This window comes from Rhinopithecus bieti, unplaced genomic scaffold (assembly GCF_001698545.2).
Source record: "Rhinopithecus bieti isolate Rb0 unplaced genomic scaffold, ASM169854v2 scaffold_5889, whole genome shotgun sequence".
NCBI lineage: Eukaryota > Metazoa > Chordata > Mammalia > Primates > Cercopithecidae > Rhinopithecus > Rhinopithecus bieti.
In genome coordinates, this window is record NW_016805277.1 from 2,757,764 (window position 1) to 2,779,853 (window position 22,090).

The 22,090-nt window shown below is 44.7% G+C and overlaps 1 protein-coding gene and 1 pseudogene across 1 annotated transcript in view; one reads left to right on the forward strand and one right to left on the reverse strand.

The window, feature by feature from the left end:
* The first annotated feature begins 4,492 nt into the window (after window positions 1-4,492).
* The window catches only part of AFF4 (ALF transcription elongation factor 4), an 89,048-nt gene continuing 71,450 nt past the window's right edge, over window positions 4,493-22,090 (forward strand). Inside the window, 1 exon segment of the mRNA XM_017871991.1 lies at window positions 4,493-4,897. The gene's annotated coding sequence lies outside the window, so the exon portion shown is untranslated.
* On the reverse strand, window positions 18,760-19,697 carry LOC108529574 (V-type proton ATPase subunit e 1 pseudogene; annotated as a pseudogene).

A 22,090-nucleotide genomic window follows, 5' to 3' on the forward strand; every position in this document is an offset into this window, starting at 1 on the left:
CCTGGGCCTCCCAAAGTGCTGGGATTACAGGCGTGAGCCACTGGGCCTGGCTCAGATTCTTTATAGTACTGTTGGCATCCTGTAGACATTTTTCCTATCAGGAAAATCAGTGTTTTCTTTTTGAGATGGAGTTTCGCTCTTGCTGCCAGGCTGGAGTGCAATGGCATGGTTTCAGCTCACCACAACCTCCGCCTCCTGGGTTCAAGCGATTCTCCTGCCTCAGCCTCCTGAGTAGCTGGGGTTATAGGCATTGGCCACCATGCCCAGCTAATTTTTGTATTTTTTAGTAGAGATTGGGTTTCTCCATGTTGGTCAGGTTGGTCTCGAATTCCCGACCTCAGGTGATCTGCCCGCCTTGGCCTCCCAAAGTGCTTGGATTACAAGCATGAGCCATCACACCTGGCCAGAAGCTTCTTATTTGCAGAATAATGCCAAATAAAAGGCTACACTGGCCATTCCTCCCCTTTTGGTTTTAAATAAGGTTTCATTTTGTATTGAAAAGTAACACTATCCTTTACAGAACAAAAGCATATCATTATTTGCGTTAGCCAAATAACATTTACTTCAAAATAAGCAAGGAAACTTACTTATAAAGTTTGTTATATATTTTCAGTTTGCACCTTCTGGCTATCAGAGTGAAACCCCATCTCTACTAAAAATACAAAAAATTAGCTGGGTGTGGTGGCAGGCGCCTGTAGTCCCAGCTACTCAGAAGGCTGAGGCAGGAGAATGGCGTGAACCTGGGAGGCGGAGCTTGCAGTGAGCCACTGCACTCCAGCCTGGGCAATAGAGCGAGACTCCGTCTCAAAAAAAAATTTATTATGGTGTAAAGTGACAAATACTCTTTTCTTTTCACTCTCCATCCCCTCAACCCTCCAACCTATACAGCCTTGTAAGTCTTCTTAAGCAGAATTTGAAAGTAAATGAAATAGGCACAATTTCTGTGTAGGATAATTTGGTAATATCTATCAAAATTAAAACTCCTTTTGATCTAAAGATTCCAGGGCAAGGATTTCTCATATAGGTATAATTTGCTCATTATATGAGGCTGTTTTTCATTTTTAATTATTTTAACTTTTTTGAGACAGGGTCTTGCTCTGTCACTGAGACTACAGTGCAGTGGTGGTGGGATTAGGGCTTACTGCAGCCTTCACCTCCTGGGTACAAACGATTCTCCCAACTCAGCCTCTCTAGTAGTTAGGACCACAAGCCTGTGCCACCACAAATGGCTAATTTTTTATTTTTTGTAGAGATGGGGTCTCACTATGTTGCCTTGTCTTGTATGAGGTTATTCATTGCAGCTTAGCATGTAATAGTAATGGCTTGGCAACAAGCTGAATATCCACCTGTAGGAGATTGGTTAAATAAATTAGGATATTTGCATAAGTGGAATATTATTCTGCCTCCAGGAAGAAAAAGGTAGTTCATTATATACTGATACAGCAGGATGCCCAAGACATTTTTCTTTTCTTTTTTTTTTTTTTTTTTTTTTGAGGCGGAGTCTCGCTCTGTCGCCCGGACTGGAGTGCAATGGCCAGATCTCAGCTCACTGCAAGCTCCGCCTCCCGGGTTTACGCCATTCTCCTGCCTCAGCCTCCCGAGTAGCTGGGACTACAGGCGCCCGCCACCTCGCCCGGCTAGTTTTGTATTTTAGTAGAGACGGGGTTTCACCGTGTTAGCCAGGATGGTCTCGATCTCCTGACCTCGTGATCCGCCCGTCTCGGCCTCCCAAAGTGCTGGGATTACAGGCTCGAGCCACCGCGCCCAGCCTTTCTTTTTCTTTTTCTTTTTTTTTGAGACAGGGTCTCACCCTGTCACCCAGGCTGGATGGCACGCTCTTGGCTCACTACAGCATCGACCTCCTGGGCTCAGGTGATCCTTCCACCTCAGCCTCCAGAGTAGCTGGGACTATAGGCACACACCACCACATTCAGCTAATGTTTGTATTTTTCGTAGGGATGGGGTTTTGCCCTGTTGCCAGGGTTGCTCTCAAACCTGTTGCCTGGTCTCAAGCGATCAGTCCACCTCGGCCTCCCAAAGTGTTGGAATTATAGGTCTGAGCCACTGTGCCCAGCCTATCCAAGATATTTGAAGTCAGAAAAAAAGGACTGAACAGCGTATATAGTGTGTTACCTTTTGTGTAAAAGAAGTATCCCTATATTTTAATGTATTATTTATAAATATGTAGGGAAGGGTACATTATACAATGCAAAGTGATTGCCTTCCAGGACTGGAACAGCTAACAGAGATGGGAGAATCAATTATTTTTTACTCTGTCATGTTTTGAATTTTGTATGAAGACATTTTCTAATTTATATAGCTCTATAGAGAAAATGTATATAAATAGTGAAGCTTAAAAGAAATAGTAGGTAGTCAGGAATGCTTTTTTTTTTGAGACAGAGTCCCGCTCTGTCGCCCAGGCTGGAGTGCAGTGGTGCAATCTCTAGATCTCGGCTCACTGCAAACTCAGCCTCCTGGGTTCAAGCAATTCTCCTGCCCCCTGAGTAGGTGGGATTACAGGCACAACCACCACATCCGGCAATTTTTTGTATTTTTAGTAGAGACGGGGTTTCACCATGTTGTTCGGGCCAGTCTTGAACTCCTGACCTTGTGATCCACCCGCCTAGGCCTCCAAAAGTGCTGGGATTACAGGCATAAGCCACCGCAGCCGGTCGGTAGTCAGGAATTTTAGAAATGACAAAGGGCTGGGTGCTATTTGGTGGCTCACGCCTATGATCCCAGCACTTTGGGAGGCTGAGGCAGGCGATAGCTTCAGCCCGGGAGTTTCAGCCCAGACTGGGCAACATAGTGAGACCCTGTCTCTACCAAAAACAAAACAAAACAGAACAAACAACAATAAAAAACCCACCCCAAAAAAACAAAAACAAAAAAGTTGTATACTTCTGTTGCTACCTTTGAGGCTCATAAAAGCATTTTTCGTATTTCTTATACTACTTGATTACAAAGTTCCTCAAAACTTTTGAATCTTATTAAAAACAATATCTGAATTGATCGCTTCAAAATCAGAAAGTAAACAGCAAAAAGAAAACAACAAAAAACTTCATAAGGCTTCTTCAGTGAAAGTAAACAGGCAAGAGACATGAGATTATATTAATACCTTGCTTTTTCATTTTTTTTCTTTTCTTTTTTTTTCTTTCTTTCTTTTTTTTTTCTGAGACGGAGACTGGCTCTGTCACCAGGCTGGAGTGCAGTGGCACGATCTCAGCTCACTGCAACCTCCGCTTCCCAGGTTCAAGTGATTCTCCTGCCTCAGCCTCCCAAGTAGCTGGGACTACAGGCACATGCCACAATGACCAGCTAATTTTTGTATTTTTAGTAGAGACGGTTTCACCATGTTGGCTAGGATGGTCTCCATCTCTTGACCTCGTGATCCACCTGCCTTGGCCTCCCAAAGTGCTGGGTTTAGAGGCGTGAGCCACCACGCCCGGCCAATATCTTCTTTTTGAAATGATGAACAAAAGGTTCATCCCTGGACAGTCACCCTATTAGACTCCAAGAGACCTTTTGAAAACCCTGTAAAGTCTGTATCATTTTACTCTTTGAGTTAAATTATGGCTTGCCCTGACTGAAAGGATGTTTAGAGGTGAAAGAAGTGTTCAGAATGATATGCGAAGAAAAACATTAGCGGACCGGGTGTGGTGGCTCACGCCTGTAATCCCAACACTTTGGGAGGCCAAGGCGGGTGGATTGGTTGAGGTCAGGAGTTCGAGACCAGCCTGGCCAACATGGTGAAACCGTGTGTCTATAAAAATACAAAAATTAGCGGGAGCTGGTGGCGCCCGCCTTTAATTCCAGCTACTCCGGAGGCTGAGGTACGAGAATCGTTTGAACTTGGGAGGTGGAGGTTGTAGTGAGCCGAGATAGCGCCATTGCACTCCGGTCTGGGCGACAACAGCGAGATCTGTCTTAAATAAATAAAAACATTAGTGGCAAAAGATGTTTAGATGACGAAGAAAGAGGGACAGTTTGGCTTCTTAGGATAAGTTTACTGGAAATACCGAACAGCCTCCTGCGTCCTTTGCCTTTTTGCTGCACCTATTGAGGACTCGAGGCTTCCACACCTGGATCCACGTCTGGGGGCTCCAGGTTGGGTCGGATCCCCACCAGGGGCGAGGGGCGGAAAACCTGGGTCCCTCACCTGAGCCCCAGAACCGGCATATCCGGTTCGGCCCGGCACCGCCCTTCGGAACCTCACTAGCGGGCTACGCGCAGGAGGGCGTGCGCTCCCGGATGTGCAGGCCCTGTCCTGCCCTGACAGCCCTGCCCGAAGCGGCCGCAGTGCCCAGAGGCTCAGGCCTAAACCGCTCGGGCGGGTCCTTTGCCTGGCCCGGGTCATCGGACCCCACAGCCGGGCACGTCACCACCTCGGGCGTCGCCTCCCGGCCCAGCCGGCCCACAGACCCCCGCCCCTTACTCCCCCAGCGGGGAGGGGCGCAGAGGCATCACGTGACGCCCCGCACCCGCCCGGCCCTGGTCACATGGTGGCACGGCCGCTGCGTCAGTCACAGCCCTGGCTGCGGGAGTCCAGCTGCCGTCGCCGCCGCCAGCGGACGGGGCGGGGATCCTGGTGCCAGGTCCTCGTCAACCCGCCCCCGCCGCCTCAGTCAGCACTCCCAGCCCGGGCCCGACCGTCATGGAGCGGTGCGGGGCGTACGCCTGTTCCGTGTGAGGCGCGTCGCTGCCGCCGCCGCCGTCGCCGCCGCCTTCGCTTGTCTAGGCCTCCGGAACCCCCGCCGCCTCCCGGAGCCCCTCGCCCTTGGCAGCCTGTCACCGCCCCCTGGGCGGGCTCGAATGCGCGTCCGGTGAAGGTGCAGGCCCGGCGCCGCCACTGCCGCAACCAGGAGATGGTTCGGGCCTAGCGGAGCCGGGACTGGAGGTAAGAAGGGCCGACAGACTGACCGAGGACCGGGCCGGGCTGCGGGGGTTGTGGCCGGGGCCGGGTGGGGTGGGTGAGGGGCCCCGCAAGTTCCGCGGGGAGCCTCGGGGAGACCCTCCGGGCTGGGGCTGCTCGATCAGGTTTCACCCCTCCCCTCATCTTCGCGTCCCACCCCACCCTTGCCGCAAAAATAAGAAAATAAAAAAAGCTAACCCAATCCTAACAAAAATTCCCAGAAATCCATCTGTTTAGTGTTTCTCCTTTCCTCTTTCTTCCCTCAGGCATTCCATCGGCTGATTTGTTACTTTTTCATATCCTCCTCAATTTCAAATTATTTCTACTTAAAGAGAAAATAGGCCCAGATTCTGGCTAACATTACCCAACTAGTTCTCGCTTTCCTTCTCGCGATCCTGCGCACCTCTCCCACACCCCCACCCCCGCAAAAAAAAAAAAAAAAAAAGGAAAATTTCCGCCTTCGACTTGTGAAGGGGTTGACTAAAATGGGAACGTGGAGGGTATAATTCTCTAATACTCCCCCCCACAACTTCCGAATCGGTCTGTTACCTAGTTATCCCAGTAGCTTGTGCGTGGATATTGATGTTTAGGCCTTTCCTCCAGCTGCCTGTGCTTGGGGTTAATCACGTAATTGACGTCAGTGCTTTGTTCCTTCTACTTTGCTGTTCCTTCCACTCTTTGAGGATGGATCGTGGAGTACAGGAGTTTTGGGAGTAACCTTATTGCCTTTTTGTTTACAAACAATATTATTTTCAGGAAGTGGAAGTACACATCTGAAATGTTTGTATATGGAGTTCAAGGCGAAGAGTTCGATTTAGGGTTCTCGTAGTTTTGTCAGTTGTAATTCAGAATTATACGGTTTCCTCCCTGCTGGCCATACGGAAATTTTAAACTAAGGCCAGTCACTTTTCCATTGACCAATGTTTTTCTTGATGGAATCTAAGCTATTGTCTGTGAATAGACTGTAAATGTAACATAAAATGTGTGCTAGTTTTAGGGCTCAGATGTGAAAAGCACAAAGCGTCGTTTCTATATTGATTCTGCACTTCATAAAGTGCTTTTTAAAACTTAACTGGCCTTTAACTTATCAAAATTGAAATATTTATGAGAACTTTCTTAATTCGGGATTTGATAGCGAGCCTTTGTGGTCTGTGAGTCTGCCTAGAATCATCTTTGGTCATATGTACATAGCTTGGTTTTCAACAAAGCTGGCTTATTTAAATTTCTCAGGTTCGTTTTCCTTGTTATCACTGCATCTTTCAACGTAAAACAATTCCCAATAAGTTACTTTATCTTTCAGAGTTAACTTAACTAAAACCTGGTAGCAGTCAAATTTTCTTTTTTTATTACCAGCAGTTTCTTTCAATTTGTGGTGGTTTGCAGTCTGGTACTTGGATTTTTGTTAGCTCTGTAGAAACAGTAGGCAAATTTTACTTTAAATAAAATTTTGCTTCAAGTGGGGACAAGATAGGGTGTCTGAAAAAAGAGCCTAGCTGTGTTAATTGGAATATGATCTACAGTTTGGGAGTGTAAGGTGAAGCTGTGTAATTAAGAATTCTTAAAGATAGAATATTTTTGTTCTGAATCACTTTCTACTTGTCAGATTCTCACATTCAGGTTGAAACATTCTCTTCTGTGTACTCTTGAGTTATTGTATCCTTTTCGTAACAATATATTCTGCAACCGTGCCTGGTGGTTCACGTCTGTAATCCTAGCACTTTAGCACTCTGAGAGGCCAAGGTGGCGAATCACCTGAGGTCAGGAGTTCGAGACCAGCCTGGCCAACATAGTGAAACCCCGTCTCTACTAAAAATACAAAAGTTAGTCAAGTGTGGCGGTGCACACCTGTAGTTCCAGCTACTTGAGAGGCTGAGGCATGAGAATCAAATTAGCCAGGCATGGTGGTCCCAGCTATTCCAGAGGCTGAGCTACGAGAATCGCTTGAGAATCACTTGAACCGGGAGGCAGAGGTTGCAGTAAGCCAAGATCACACCACTGGAGTGCAGTGGCTTGATCTCTGCTCACTGCAACCTCCGCCTCCTGGGTTCAAGCGATTCTCCTGCCTCAGCCTCCTGAGTAGTTGGGATTACAGGTGCATGCCACCATTCCCGGCTAAATTTTTTTGTAGTTTTAGAAGAGACGGGGTTTCAGCATGTTGGTCAGACTGGTCTCGAACTCCTGACCTCGTGATCTGCCCGCCTCGGCCTCCCAAAGCGCTGGGATTACAGGCATGAGCCACTGTGCCTGGCCAACCTGGGCGATGTCTCAAAACAAACAGAAGCCCACTATATATTTTGCATTGTAATTTTCTTTTTTTCCCTGTCTCTTGCAGATATGGAGGGATGCATAATAATTTTCTTACAGATCTGTTACAGGGTCTTTGAGGAAGTACTATATTTATTCCTCTTTTTATCTTCCTCAGTATTTTGCACAATTACTAGATTGAATTTGAATGTGATAATACTTTGAACTTGAAATTGTTCTATCAAGTTATCTAAGATTTCACAAAAAGGTAAAGAAAGCTGTATGAGCAAAAGATCAGTATTTGAAAGGGAAAAACCAATCAGTTTCAGAAGAGGAGACAGAATATGAAGCTTTCTAGAAGTTACGCATTTTGCCTTTTTTGAGAAGGTAAGGTAAATGCCATGGTTTTATGTGTACCTAAGAGGAACAAATAAAACAGGTATTTCTTCCTTTGTGGCCATCTACTGGTTTAGAATGGAGTTCAGAATCTATGAGGACTTGACTTTTCTTTGTGGTATTTTAATAAAATCAAAGAGGTATTCTGAAGTATTGAGAGCACACCTGGACAATGACCCAGAAGTACAGCATGTACTATAAAAAATTGATGACTTAGATTTTTTTTTTTTTACTTTAGCTTTATTCTACAGGTATCTCACTATAAAGACTTTTCTATGTGATATAAAGGTTCCCAGCTCTCCTGCATCCTTATTATGTTTTACCCATTCCCTTATTCATTTCCTCTGATAAGTTGGGACGATTCTATTTGATTTCTGGGAGGGTGTTAGCTAGTCTCAGTTATTGTGAAAGCTGGTGACTAAAGACTGCATAAAGCTAACCTGACCTGTTACCTTGCTGCTTTTTCCTTTGGTTTAAGAAAAGCACTCCTACCGGCCAGGCGCGGTGGCTCACGCCTGTAATCCCAGCACTTTGGGAGGCCGATGCGGGCAGATCACGAGGTCAGGAGATCGAGACCATCCTGGCTAACACAGTGAAACCCCGTCTCTACTAAAAAAAAAAATACAAAAAATTAGACGGGCGTGGTGGCAGGTGCCTGTAGTCCCAGCTACAAGGGAGGCTGAGGCAGGAAAATGGCGTGAACACGGGAGGTAGAGCTTGCAGTGAGCGGAGATGGCGCCACTGCACTCCAGCCTGGGCGACAGAGTGAGACTCTGTCTCAAAAAAAAAAGAAAAGCACTCCTACTTGTTGTTAACTCCCTATACATACCCTTCTTGGTTATTTGAAGTGTTACTCTAATACATGGAAGAGAGCAGTAATATATGCTCCAGTTACTGAGTTTTGGCACATCATCTGCATTCCTATTTGTCTTGATGTTCATTTTCACTGGTATCATATCTTGGAAATTTTAACGGTACTGGGGCACAGAAAATATTAGAACCACCAAATTCAATTCCAGAGTATTCCAAAAAAACATTTTAATACTAGAACTACCTATTTCTATTTTTTTTTTTTTTTTTTTTTTTGAGACGGAGTCTTGCTCTGTCGCCCAGGCTGGGAGTGCAGTTGGCCGGATCTCAGCTCACTGCCAACCTCCGCTCTCCGAGTCACGCCATTCTCCTGCTCAGCCTCCCTAGTACTGGGACCACAGGTGCCCGCGACCTCCCGGCTATTTTTTTTTGTTTTTAGTAGGAGACGGGTTTCACTTGTGTTAAGCCAGATGTCTCGATTTCCGGACCCTCGGTGATCGGGGCCCGTCTCGGTGCCTCCCAAAAGTGCTGGGATTACAGGCTTGAGCCACCGCGCCGGCCTACCCTATTTCTATTTTGTGAAGAAAAGAAAAATCGTACTTAACTACCTGCTTTATCAGCTATTCTTTATTAAAAAAATCTGTAACCTGGCCGGACTCAGTGGCTCATGCCTGTAATTTCAGCACTTTGGGAGGCCAAGGCGGGAGGATCATGAGGTCAAGAGATCAAGACGATCCTGGACAATATGGTGAAACCCCATCTCTACTAAAAACACAAAAATTAGCTGGGCATGGTGGCGTGTGCCTGTAGTCCCAGCTCCTTGGGAGGCTGAGGCAGGAGAATCACTTGAATCTGGGAGGCAGAGGTTGCAGTGAGCCGAGATCGCGCCACTGCACTCCAGCCTGGCAACAGAGCAAGACTCCATCTCAAAAAAAAAAAAAAAAAATCTGTAACCTGAGAAATGTTCTGACAGAAGGCATTTTATGTAACTTTTTCTCTCTTGGAGTGCTTAATGAACTGTGTTGGTGGCTTTTAGGCAAGGAAACATAGCTTATTAGTGGATACTGTTTTAAACTAATTACTTCAATAATAATTTCCTAGGACAGGTAAGAGAACTTCATGTATTCTTTTCCCAAGGTTGTTGGGTAGAAGAAATCAGGGACTGACATGAATAGATTGCACTGGAAAGCCAGTATGGTTTGATTATCCAGAGATCTGTTTGGGGACAGGGCTTCCTGGGGTTGCTTTGGGCCTAATAGCTCTCCCAGGATTTTGTCAGTTTGGAGTTGCCTAGTGGGTTATGACTTTTCATGTCATCGTTAGGGAAGGTACAGTTTTATGGAGAGGTGAGTACCAGTCAGTACTCTGCAGAGACACACCTTCTCACCTTTTTGCAGTTGCTTCCATTTCTCCCAGTTGGAATATTATTTCTTCTGTCTTCTTTCTTACCTGTTAAAATTCCACCATTTTTAAAGGCCTAATTCACATTTCATTGCCTTCTTGAAGTTTTGCTTAATTCTTCACCCCATTCCAATTGTGATCTACTTCCTTTCAATCTTTGCATCACTTTGTAGCTCCTTTTCTTTTCTTTTTTTTTCCGAGACAGAGTCTCACTCTGTCATCCAGGCTGGAGTGCAGTGGTGTGATCTTGGCTCACTGCAACCTCCGCTTCCCAGGCTCAAGCAATTTTCATGCCTCAGCCTCCCGGGTAGCTGGGACTACAGGTGTGCACCACCATGCCCTGCTAATTTTTTTTGTATTTTTTATAGAAACGGGGTTTCACCCTGTTGTCCAGGCTGGTGTACCTCTTTTAATTATTTGTTATGCAGCTACTGTGGACTATAGCCTGCTGAGTAACATCATGAAAAATGAATTAGGGAAGACACTAGTAAAAGAAGGACTGTAACTGTTGTAATATTTCATTATGTGTTTCTAAAGTATAAAGATTAAAACAATAATCACAATATTATACACTAAAAAAAGTAACACTAATTCCTTAATATCATCAATATCCAGTTAAGTGTTCACATTTCCCTGATTATAGTTTTGTATTGTTTTACAATTTGTGTGAATTAGGATCCAAATAAGGTCTGTATATATTACATTGGGGTTAAGTACATCTCAGCCGCCTTCTTTTTAATCTGTAAGTTTTCCTCTGTTTTTTTATTGTGGTTATTCCCATACAGTTGGTTTGTTGGAGAAGCCAGGTCTTTGCCCTATGATACTTCTCAGAATCTAGATTGTGTTGATGAGATCCCAGTGGTTTCATGTAATATGTTCTTTTGTCCCTTGTGTTTTCTGTACATTTTATTATTTTTTTTTATTTCTATTTTTTGAGATGGAGTCTCGCACTGTCACCTAGGCTAGAGTGCAGTGGCATGATCTCAACTCACTGCAAACTCTACTTCCTGGGTTTCGAGCAGTCCTCCTGCCCCAGCCTCCTGAGTAGCTGGGACTACAGGCGCCTGCCACCACACCCAGCCAATTTTTGTATTTTTAGTGGAGACGGGGTTTCGCCATGTTGACCAGGCTGATCTCGAACTCCAAACCTCAGGTGATCTGCCCGCCTCGGCCTCCCAAAGTGTTGGGATTATACGCGTGAGCCACTGCACCCAGCCTTTCTGTAGCTTTTAATAGTTAACATCTAGAAGTCTGGTCTGATTTACCATTGAATTAAATAAGATTTTAAATTAATAATTATTATTTTTTTGGACAGGGTTACACTCCGTTGCCCAGACTGGAGTGCATGGGGCGGTCATGGCTCACTGCAACCTAGATCTGCTGAATGCAATCCTCCTGCCTCAGCCTTCCAAGTAGCTAGGACTACAGGCACGAGACACCATGCCTGGCTAAATTTTTTGGTTTTTGCAAAGATGGGGTCTTGCTGTGTTGCCTAGACTGGTCACAAATTCCTGGCCTCAAGTAGTCCTCCCACCTCAGCCTCTCAGTGTGCTGAGATTCCAGGCATGAGTTACTGCACCTGGCCATTTTTACTTATTTTTTGAGACGAAGTCTCACACCGTCACCCAAGCTAGAGTGCAGTGGTGCAGTCTTGGCTCTCTGCAACCTCCACCTCCCAGGTTCAACTGATTCTCCTGCCTCAGCCTCCTGAGTAGCTGGGATTACAGGCGCCTGCCACCACGCCCAGCTAATTTTTGTGTTTTTAGTAGAGATGGGATTTCACCACATTGGTCAGGCTGGTCTCGAACTCCTGACCTTAAGATGTGCCTGCCTCAGCCTTCCAAAGTGCTGGGATTACAGGTGTGAGCCACCTTGTCTGGCCCATGTTTACATTTTTAAATGGTCGGAAAAAGTCTTTTTTTTAGCAAGTGAATATTTTAGGAAACTCAGATTTCTCGCTCTCTCTCTCTCTTTTTTTCCCCTGAGATGGAGTCTTGCTCTGTTGTCCAGGCTGTGCAGTGGTGTGATCTCGGCTCACTGCAACCTCTGCCTCCCAGGTTCAAGTGATTCTCCCTGCCTCAGCCTCCCGAGTAGCTGGGACTACAGGCCTGCGCCACCATGCCTAGCTAATTTTTGTAGTTTGGGTAGAGATGGGGTTTTGCCATGTTGGCCAGGCTGGTCTTGCACTTCTGACCTCTGGTAATCTGCCTGCCTTGACCTTCCAAGGTGCTGGGATTACAGGCATGAGCCACCGGGCCCGGCCAGGAAACTCAGATTTCAATGCCCATAAATAAAGTTTTATTGGAACACAGATAGCACACCCATTTGTTTATGTATTGTCTGTGGCTGCTTTTGCTGCTGTGATGGCAGAATTTAGTAATTGTGACTATATGGCCTGCCAAACCTGAAATATTTACTTCTCTAAAAACATTTGTTGAATCCTGCCTTAGCAGATCAAATGGGCCTTAGTGGATACTTGGGTTTGAGGATTTTCTTAGCATTGAGCAGTTAGTTACAAGGTCCCTATTTACTGTGGTGGCTGTTAGGGTTTTTTGTTTGTAGAATATATATATTTGTGTAATACATATGTGTATAATACACACATATATTACATATATTACATGTATTATATATTTATATTACACATCTTGTGCATTATATATACTATAAAATATAGTAAATATGGTATATATTATGTATAGTACATATAGCGTATGTTATATGTAGTATATATAATATACTCTGCTGTATATTATATACTATATAATCTATGTAATACATGTTGTATATTTTTTAATATATATATATATATATTTTTCTTTTGAGACAGAGTCTCGCTCTGTTGCCCAGGCTGGAGTGCAGTGGCACGATCTTGGCCCACTGCAACCTCTGCCTTCCGGGTTCAAGTGATTTTCCTGCCTCAGCCTCCTGAGTAGCTGGGATTATAGGCGCATGCCACCACTCCTGTCTAATTTTTGTATTTTTAGTAGAGATGGAGTTTCACCATGTTGATCAGGCTGGTCTTGAACTCCTGACCTCGTGATTTGCCCGCCTCGGCCTCCCAAAGTGTTGGGATTACAGGCGTGAACCACCGCACCCGACCTGTATAGTTATAGGTACACTATTATGTAGTATACTATGCAAGTGAGCATTACCGCCTAAGCTCTGCTTCCTATCAGATCAGATTCTCATAGTGATATGGACAGGAGGCAGGGAAATACTGGCCAGAAGAGGGTGGGATACCTGGTGAGGGCCCCTCAAGCCTGGACCCATAGCCCTAAATAAGAACTTCACATCCCTGTTTTCCTGCCTGAATGTTGCCTTTTCCATAACCACCCTGGCCTGCCACGCGCCCCCACCCAGTATCCATAAAAACCCCAAGCTCCACTAGCAGAGGAACAGAGTGGTATGGCAGAGAAGGAGAGAAGAGAAGTAGAGAAGAGAAGAAGCAGCTGGATACCAGAGACTATGGGTTGGAGAGGATTTCAGCTAGGGACAGCTGAGCTCCAGGGGAAGGTTATCTTCCCACTCCATCCCTTTTCCAGCTGCCCATCCTGCTGAGAGCCACTTCCACCACTCAATAAAATTTCTGCATTCACCATCCTTTAAGTTCATGTGACCTGATTCTTCTTGAATACCAGAGAAGAACCTGGGTACCAAGAAAGCAGGATGTGAAAGGCTATCACCCTGACCTTCCACTGAGCTTAACACTTAGCCATCCATGGACAGCAAATGATAAAAGAGCATTGTTTGTAACACACACTGTCTGGGGCTCCAGAGGTCGTGGGCAACCACCCCTAGATGCTGCCATGGGCCGGGATGGGGTTCATTCCTGCTGGCACCCAAAGGCTCCTGCACCCACTCACCCTGTGTGCTCCCCCTCCCGCAGGGGGTTTGAGCATGGTGGGTAAGCAAGTGAGCCACCTCTGTCACAAGTCATGTGGTGGGGTCGAGGGAACTATACCGTGTCAATAGGAGCTCAAACCCTGTTGTGAACTGCACATGCAAGAGATCTAGGTTGCATACTGCTTCTGAGAATCTAACTAATGCCTGATGATCTGAGGTGGAATGGTTTTCTTTCAAAATCATCTCCCTGCAACCCCTGTCCATCCATGGAAAAATTGTCTTTTGTGAAACTGGTCCCTGGTGCCAAAAAGATTGGGGACTGCTCATCTGCATGATTTTCCTGAATCTGGAATGCGTACCGCGTGTTCCAGAAGCCCAGGAAGAGGCCCTTGGAACTGGAAGGGACTGGTAGAAAGTATGAGATTAATCTGATGAGGAGACAAGAGTCAGATCAAGTAGAATATTGTAAGCCGTGTTAAGGACTTTAAAATTTACCTAAAGTTTATCTTAAGGTAAATGGAAAGCTTATTTAAAAATTTTAAGCAGGAATTAGGCAATCTGACCTGATTTGCGTCTTAGAAAGATTACTTTGGCTGCTGTGTGGCATATAAAGAGAGACCGAGGGAAGTAGAAGTCCAATTAGAAAGGCTATAGCGTTTATTCAAGCCAAAGATAAAATGTTGTGTGTTTTGAACTGTGGCAGTGGAAAAATAAGTGAGGAGGGAGATTCAAAATATATTTTGGAGGTTATGGTGATGGATTGGATTTGGAAAGAGATTGAAGGAAGAATTCAGCAAAAGCAGTTGGCTGGCTGGATACACTACTATTAGGATGAAGATCACTGGAGGAGGAGTGGTTGGCGGTAAGGGAAAGCAGATCAGAAAATTAATTTTAGATGTATTAAGATTGAGATTTTTGGGACTGGGCATGGTGACTCATTACAAAGTTACTGTACTCCCAGCACTTTGGGAGACTGAGGTGGTAGGATTACTTGAGGCCAGGAGTTTGGGACCGGCCTGGGCAATATAATGAGATCTTGCCTCTACAAAAAATTAAAAAGAAAAAAAAATTATCTAGGTGTGGTGTCATGCACTCTTTAGTCCCAGCTACTCAGGAGGCTGAGGTGGGAGGATCACTTACCTAAGGAGTTTGAGGTTACAGTGAACTATGATTGCACCACTGCACTCCAGCCTAGGTGACAGACTGAGACCCTGTCTCTGAAAATAAAAAATTAAAATAAAACAAAAAAAGAGATATCTTAGTTTTGAAGCCTTTGGGATTAAAAAAAGGTACACTTTTTTTCTTTTTTTTTTTTTTAATAGAGAGATTCTCCCTATGTTGCCTAGGCTGGTTTTGAACTCCTGAGCTCAAGCAGTCCTCTTACCTTGCCTTCCCAAAGTGCTGAGATTACAGGCATGAGACACAGTGCCTAGCCCTGATTTAGATTTCTTAGATAGCCAAAGAGCACTGTCAAACAGGTCCCTGGATGTGCGGTTTTGTATTTCAGAAGAGAAAGTATCATGGGGAGCATATGTGGGCATTCTGGTTGTAGGCATAGAGTTTTTTTTTTTTTTTTTTTTTTTTTTTTGAGATGGAATCTCACTCCGTCACTTTAGCTAGAGTGCAGTGGCACAATCTTGGCTCACTGCAGCCTCTGCCTCCCAGGTTCAAGTGATTCTTATGCTTCAGCCTCTCAAGTAGGTGGAATTACAGGCATGCACCACTATGCCCAGTTAATTTTTTTTGTATTTTTAGCAGAGACAGAGTTTTACCATGTTGGCCAGGCTGGTGTTAGACTCCTGACCTCAAGTAATCTGCCCGCCTTGGCCTCCCAAAGTGCTGGGATTACAGGTGTGAGCCACCGCGCCTGGCCACATAGAGATATTTTAAGCTTTGGGAATGTAAGGAAAGGATATAAAATGAATGAGAATAAGACCCATGGCTGAGCACCAGAGGAGCACCAATTTTGAAGATGTCTGGTAGGTAGGATGGGAAGAGCCAGAGGAGCTGGGGACACTGGGAAGGCTAAGTGTTACAGAAGCCAAAGAGTGTATCAAGGAGAAATAAGTGGCTGAATGTATTGAATGATAAGTCAAGTAAAATGGTAAAATATCTGTTGGATTTAGCAATATGGAAGTTGCTAATGATCTTGGCAAAGAAATACGATGTGGGAAATTGTAAACAGAATGTTGGGAAATTGGAAACAGTAGAATGTTGAATAGTGATTGGATACAGCATTTTGGAAAGTATTAATAATTTGGCTGTATCTACTAAAGTTGAGAATGCTCATCCTCTGCAGCCCAGTAGTTCCACTTCTAGCTGTCTATTCTAGAAGAACTCTCACTCATTGGTGTGAAGAGATGTGCATAAAAATGATCATTTAGTATTGTTTTTAATGGCAGAGAAAGGGGAAACTACCTAAATATGTGTCATCTGGAGAGTAGATAAGTAAACTGTGTGGATACACAGTGAAAATAAATAAACTGCAGCAATGGATTAACCTTGTAATGCTGAGCATTAAAAAAATTGAGTTGTTAAGAGTATACCTTTTTAATAACATTGAAAAAATATGTAAAACAATTCAGTTTCTTATTTAGAGATACGTACATAAGTAGTAAAAGTATAAAGAAATTCCTGACTTGGCGTGATGACTCATGCCTATAATCCCAGCACTTTGGGAGGCCAAGGTGGGCTGATCACTTGAGGTCAGGAGTTTGAGACCCCATCTCTACTGAAAATACAAAAATTAGCCTGGTGTCGTGGCAAATGCCTGTAGTCCCAGCTACTCAGGAGGCTGAGGCAAGAAGAATTGCTTGAACCTGGGATGCGGAGGTTGCAGTGAGTTGAGATCGTGCCACTGCATTCCAGCCTGGGGAACCAAGTGAGACTCTGTCTCAAAAAAAAAGAAAAGAAATTCCTGAGAATGATTGACACCAAAATCAGAATAGTGTCTACTGCTTATAGGGGGAGAGAGTACTTGGAGATGTGATCCAGGAGAAGTAGACGGTAGCCTTCTACTATGTTGGTAATGCTTTATTTCCTAAGGTGGTTGTTTGATGGGTAGCACAACTGTTCACTGTATTGGTCCTTACCTTTTGGGATAACATTTTATAAAATGAATGGTTGCTGAGGAAGTGGAGAATCACCAGAAGTCCTTTTGAGAAGCTTGGCTGGAGAGAGTTGGGGCCAGTGAAGACTTTTTTTTTTTGAGACAGAGTCTCACCTTGTTGCCCAGGCTCTGGAGTGCAGTGTCGCAATCTCTGCTCACTGCAACCTCTGCCTCCTGGTTCAAGCGATTCTCCTGTTTCAACCTCCTGAGTAGCTGGGTCTACAGGTGTGCACCACCCTGCCCAGCTAATTGTAATTTTAGTAGAGACAGGGTTTTGCCATGTTGGCAGGCTGATCTCAAACTCCTGGCCTCAAGTGATCTGCCCGTCTCAGCCTCCCAAAGTGCTGGGATTACAGCAGTCATGAGCCACCATCCTGGCCTTTTTAAACTCTTTTTTAAAGAATATGTTTGAATGCTGATGGAAAGGATTCAAAGGATTCATTAGAGATGGAGAAGTTGAAGTTATTTGAGAAAAAGTCACGACTGCTAAAGGTCTAGAAGACAGCAAAATGGGGATAATTGTTCTTTGTTAGGAAGATTCGAGTTTTTTTCCTTTGTCACTGGGAGGGAGGAGAATAGATGTAGACGCTGATAGTTTGAAAGCTGATCGTTGATTGATAAAAATATTTTTCTTCCGTTGTTTTTTAGTTTTATTTTATTTTTGACATGGAGTCTCGCAGTGTCGCCTGGGCTGGAGTGCAGTGGGGCGATCTTGGCTCACTGCAACCTCTGCCTCCTGGATTCAAGCGATTCTCCTACCTCAGCCTCCCGAGTAGCTAGGATTACAGGCACCCACCACCATGCCTGGCTTGTTTGTTTGTTTATTTATTTATTGAGACGGAGTTTCACTCTTGTTGCCCAGGCTGGAGTGCAGTGACACAATCTCGGCTCACTGCAACCTCTGTCTCCCGGGTTCAAGCGATTCTCTTGCCTCAGCCTCCCAAGTAGCTGGGATTGCAGGCATGTGCCACCATTCCCGGCTAATTTTGTATTTTTAGTAGAGACATGTTGGTCAGGTTGGTCTGGAACTCCCACCCTCAGGTGATCCGTCTGCCTCAGCCTCCCAAAGTGCTGGGATTACAGGTGTGAACATCGCACCCGGCCAGGCCCAGCTAACTTTTTGTATTTTTAGTTGAGATGGGATTTCACTATGTTGGCCAGGCTGGTCTCAAACTCCTGACCTCGTGATCCACACCCCTCGGCCTCCCAGAGTGCTGAGATTACAGGCATGAGCCACCTTGCCCGGCGGCTTTTTATTTTCATTTATTTATTTTTAAGACCGGGTCTTGCTCTGTTGTTGGCCGAGCTGGAGTACAGTGGCACAAACATAGCTCACTGCAGCCTCAAACTCCTGGGCTCAAGTGGTCCTTCTGCCTCAGTCTCCACGTAGCTAGGACTACAGGCATGCACCACCTTGCCTGGCTAATTTTTACTTTTTTTTTTTTTGAGACGGAGTCTCGCTCTAGGGCGGTGGCGCCATCTCTGCTCACTGCAAGCTCCGCCTCCCAGGTTCATGCCATTCTCCCACCTCAGCCTCCAGAGTAGCTGGGACTACAGGCACCCGCCATCACGCCTGGTTAATTTTTGTGTGTGTGTATGTTTTTAGTAGAGACCAGGTTTCACCGTGTTAGCCAGGATGGTCTCGGTCTCCTGACCTCATGATCTGCCTGCCTCGGCCTCCCAAAGTGCTGAGATTACAGGCTTGAGCCACCGTGCCCGGCCTAACTTTTACGTTTTTTAAGAGATGAGGTCTCACTTTGTTGCCCAGGCTGGTCTGGAACTCCTGGGCTCAAGTGGTCTTTCCACATTGGCCTCCCAAAGTGCTGAGATTGCAGGTGTGAGCCACTGGGCCTGGCCCATTGTTTCTTAAAGCAGAAAAATAATTTATTCCAAAAGATGGCAGAGAGCCATGTATGATGGCTCATGCCTGTAGTCTGAGCTACTCTGAAGGCTGTGGCAGGAGGATTGCTTGAGCCAAGGAGTTTGAAACAAGCCTGGGCAACATGGCAAGACCCATCTCAAAAAAAAAAAAAAAAGACAAAAGATGGCAGAAATAAGATTTTCATCCTGAAAATATAATTTGGTGTAGTTTTGTTGGGACAGATCTTTCCTCTCAACATGCCTTCCTACCGACTGCCCCACTGGAGTCTTGTTTGTCTAACAGCAGTTTTTAGACCCTTCACTGATTCTCATGTTTTGATAAGGCAAGAGCCATCTTCAAATCTATAAATTCCAAGGGATAGATTAATATATTTCTCAGAAGAGAGCATCTTCTGACTTACAGGAGTCCATAAACATTGTGTGGAATCAGCATAGTTTAGGTTAAGTACACACATAATTCATCAAAGTGTAAATCAGGTGAAGGAAAAAAATACTGCATTGTGAAAAAGAAAATTCAAATGTGTTATGAACATTTAAGGCAGCTGATGCCCCAAATAGGCAAAGTCAAAGAAGGTGGCCTGCATTTGGAGGTAATTTTGCATCCAAAAAGGAATTCACTTTCTTGATTTCAATCACTGAACACTGTAGAACGTGTCTTCTTCCTCAAGGCCAATGATGCTTCAGATACCAGGTGGTTTCATCTTTCAAGCATGTTGCATAGAGAGGGTTGCACTAGGCCAGAATTGCAGTCAGCCAAAAGAGCAGCAAACTGAACAGCTCACCGTCAGGGTGATGATGACTCCCCAGTTAGGCCCCTTAGGGATGAACCAGGGCACAAAGAAGCCAGCAAAGCCCCAGGACATGCTCATCACTGTGAGGCCATGATATACCATCTTTGCTGCTGGAGCTGCCTCTCTCTGATTTTTAGTATTCTGTTTTTTAATCTTTGTCCATTAAGACAAGGTTATTTGTGAATGGAAATTAGGATTGTGGGGAGTCGTAGAACTTCATGAAATACTTGTGAGGAATGGGAAAGAGCATTCATCAGAGAAAAATAGTACAGTTTCACTTTGGGAGGCCGAGGTGGGCAGATCATGAGGTCAGGAGATTGAGACCATCTTGGCCAACATGATGAAACCCTGTCTCTACTAAAATACAAAAGGTTAGCCGGGCATGGTGGCATGCGCCTGTAGTCCCAGCTACTCGGGAGGCTGAGACACAAGAATTGCTTGAACACAGGAGGTGGAGGTTGCAGTGAGCGAGATGTGCCAGCCTCCAGCCTGGCGAAGGGAGCAACGACTCCGCTAAAAAAAAAAAAAAAAAAAAAGACCAACACAACTTTTCTGGGAAACTTTGAGGTCCAGAGGTGATTTTGAATACCAATGAGAAATTCAGATAACTGCTAAGGATGTGATGGAAGAAGCAAAATGTGTGGAATTGTTATCTTGCTTGCATGTTTTTCACTACTTATTTTAAACCTGAAGGCTATAGAAGTCTCATGACTAACTTGAGGCAAAGGGTCATTCTGTGCTAAATATTGTCTTGGGACCTGATGTTTTGTTATTGGCTTTGATCTCTAAGTGTAGCCTGTTGTTCCCTGACTTGCAGGGAGGGGACCTCTTCGGACTGTCTCATGGGTAGAGAATCTTACAAATGGAGGCCAACGGGGATTACGTAACTGTTGAGCTTTGTGCTTTACATGTGCATTGTGGTAAAGTTACAGTTTACATGCAGTTGTAATTACTGGAATTTTGAATAATTGAATCTTAGCTTAAACCTCATTTTGACTTTCGGGAGTTTAAATCACTCATAATCTTTTTTTTTTTTTTTTTTTTGAGGCGGGAGTCTAGCTCTGTCGCCCGGACTGGGTGGCAGGTGGCCAGATCTCAGCTCACTGGAGCTCCGCTCCCGGGTTTACGCCATTTCCTGCCTCAGCTCCTGAGTATGCTGGGACTACAGGCGCGCACCTCGCCCGGCTTAGTTTTTTTGTATTTTTAGTAGGACGGGGTTTCACCGTGTTAGCCAGGATGGTCTCGATCTCCTGACCTCGTGATCGCCGTCTCGGCCTCCAAAGTGCTGGGATTAAGGCTTTGGCACGCGCCCGGGCATCAATAATCTTATAGTGAATGGTCGTTTTCAGTAGGATAGTTATTCTAGACACTAGTAAAAAAAAATTGTAACAAATTTGACCTCTCTTGAATGGGGAAAGTTGAGTCATATTTTAGCAGCTAAACGTTTTCTTTTCTTTTTTTTGGGGGGGGGGCAGAGTCTCACTCTGTTGTGCAGGCTGGAGTGGAGTGGCAGAATCTTGGCTCACTGCAACTTTCGCCTCCCAGATTCAAATGATTCTCTTGCCTCAGCCTCCCGAGTAGCTGGTACTACAGGTGCATGTCACCACACCCGACTAAATTTTGTAGTTTTAGTAGAGATGGGGTTTGGCCATGTTGGCCAGGCTGGTCTCGAACTTGTGACCTCAAATGATCCACTGCCTCAGCCTCCCAAAGTGCTGGGATTACGGGTGTGAGCCACAATGCTCGGCTGTTTTAAATTTTTTAAAATTAAAATTGTAAAAAGTCACGAAGTGTTTTATATACTTATTTATTTATTTGAGACAGAGTCTTATTCTGTCGTCACAAAGTGCAGTGGTGTGATCTTGGCTCACTGCAATCTCTGCCTCCCGGTTCAAGCAATTCTTGTGCCTCCGCCTCCCAAGTAGCTGGGACTACAGGAGCATGCCACCACGCCTGACCTAAAATGTTTTATAACTAATGTATGTGTTTATAAAAAAATTATAGAATGAAATTCATAGGAATACACATTTAAATTTTTATTTTTACGGTGTACTAATTTTTTTATTGTGGCAAAATGTATATAACATAAAATGTACTATTTTAATAATTTTACAGATACAATTCAGTGGCATTAAGTACATTCACAGTATTGTACACATCAACACTGTTTCCAGAACTTTTTCATCATCCCAAACAGAACCTCCCCACCTCTATTCTATTTTCTGTCTCTATGAATTTGTCTATTCCAGGTGCCTCATATTAAGTAGAATCATACAATATGTGTCCTTTTGTGTCTAACTTATTTCACATAGCATCATGTTTTCAAGGTTCATCTATGTTGTAGCACGTATCAGAATTTCATTCCTTATGGCTAAACAGTATTCTATTGTATATATATACCACACGTTGCTTCTCTGTGTTGATGGATCACCATCTGTTGATGGACACTTGGGTTGTTTCCATCTTTTGGCTATTGTGAATGATGCCACTGTGAATATTGGTGTACGTGGATCTGTTTGAGTCTCTGCTTTCAGTTCTTTTGGATATATTCCTAGGAGTAAAATTGCTGGATCCTATGGTAATTATTTGTTAAAAGTTTTTGAGGAACTGCCAATCCATAGCAGCTGCACCATTGCACATTCCCACCAGCAGTGCACAAAGGTTCCAGTTTGTCTACATCATCACCAACATGTGTTATTT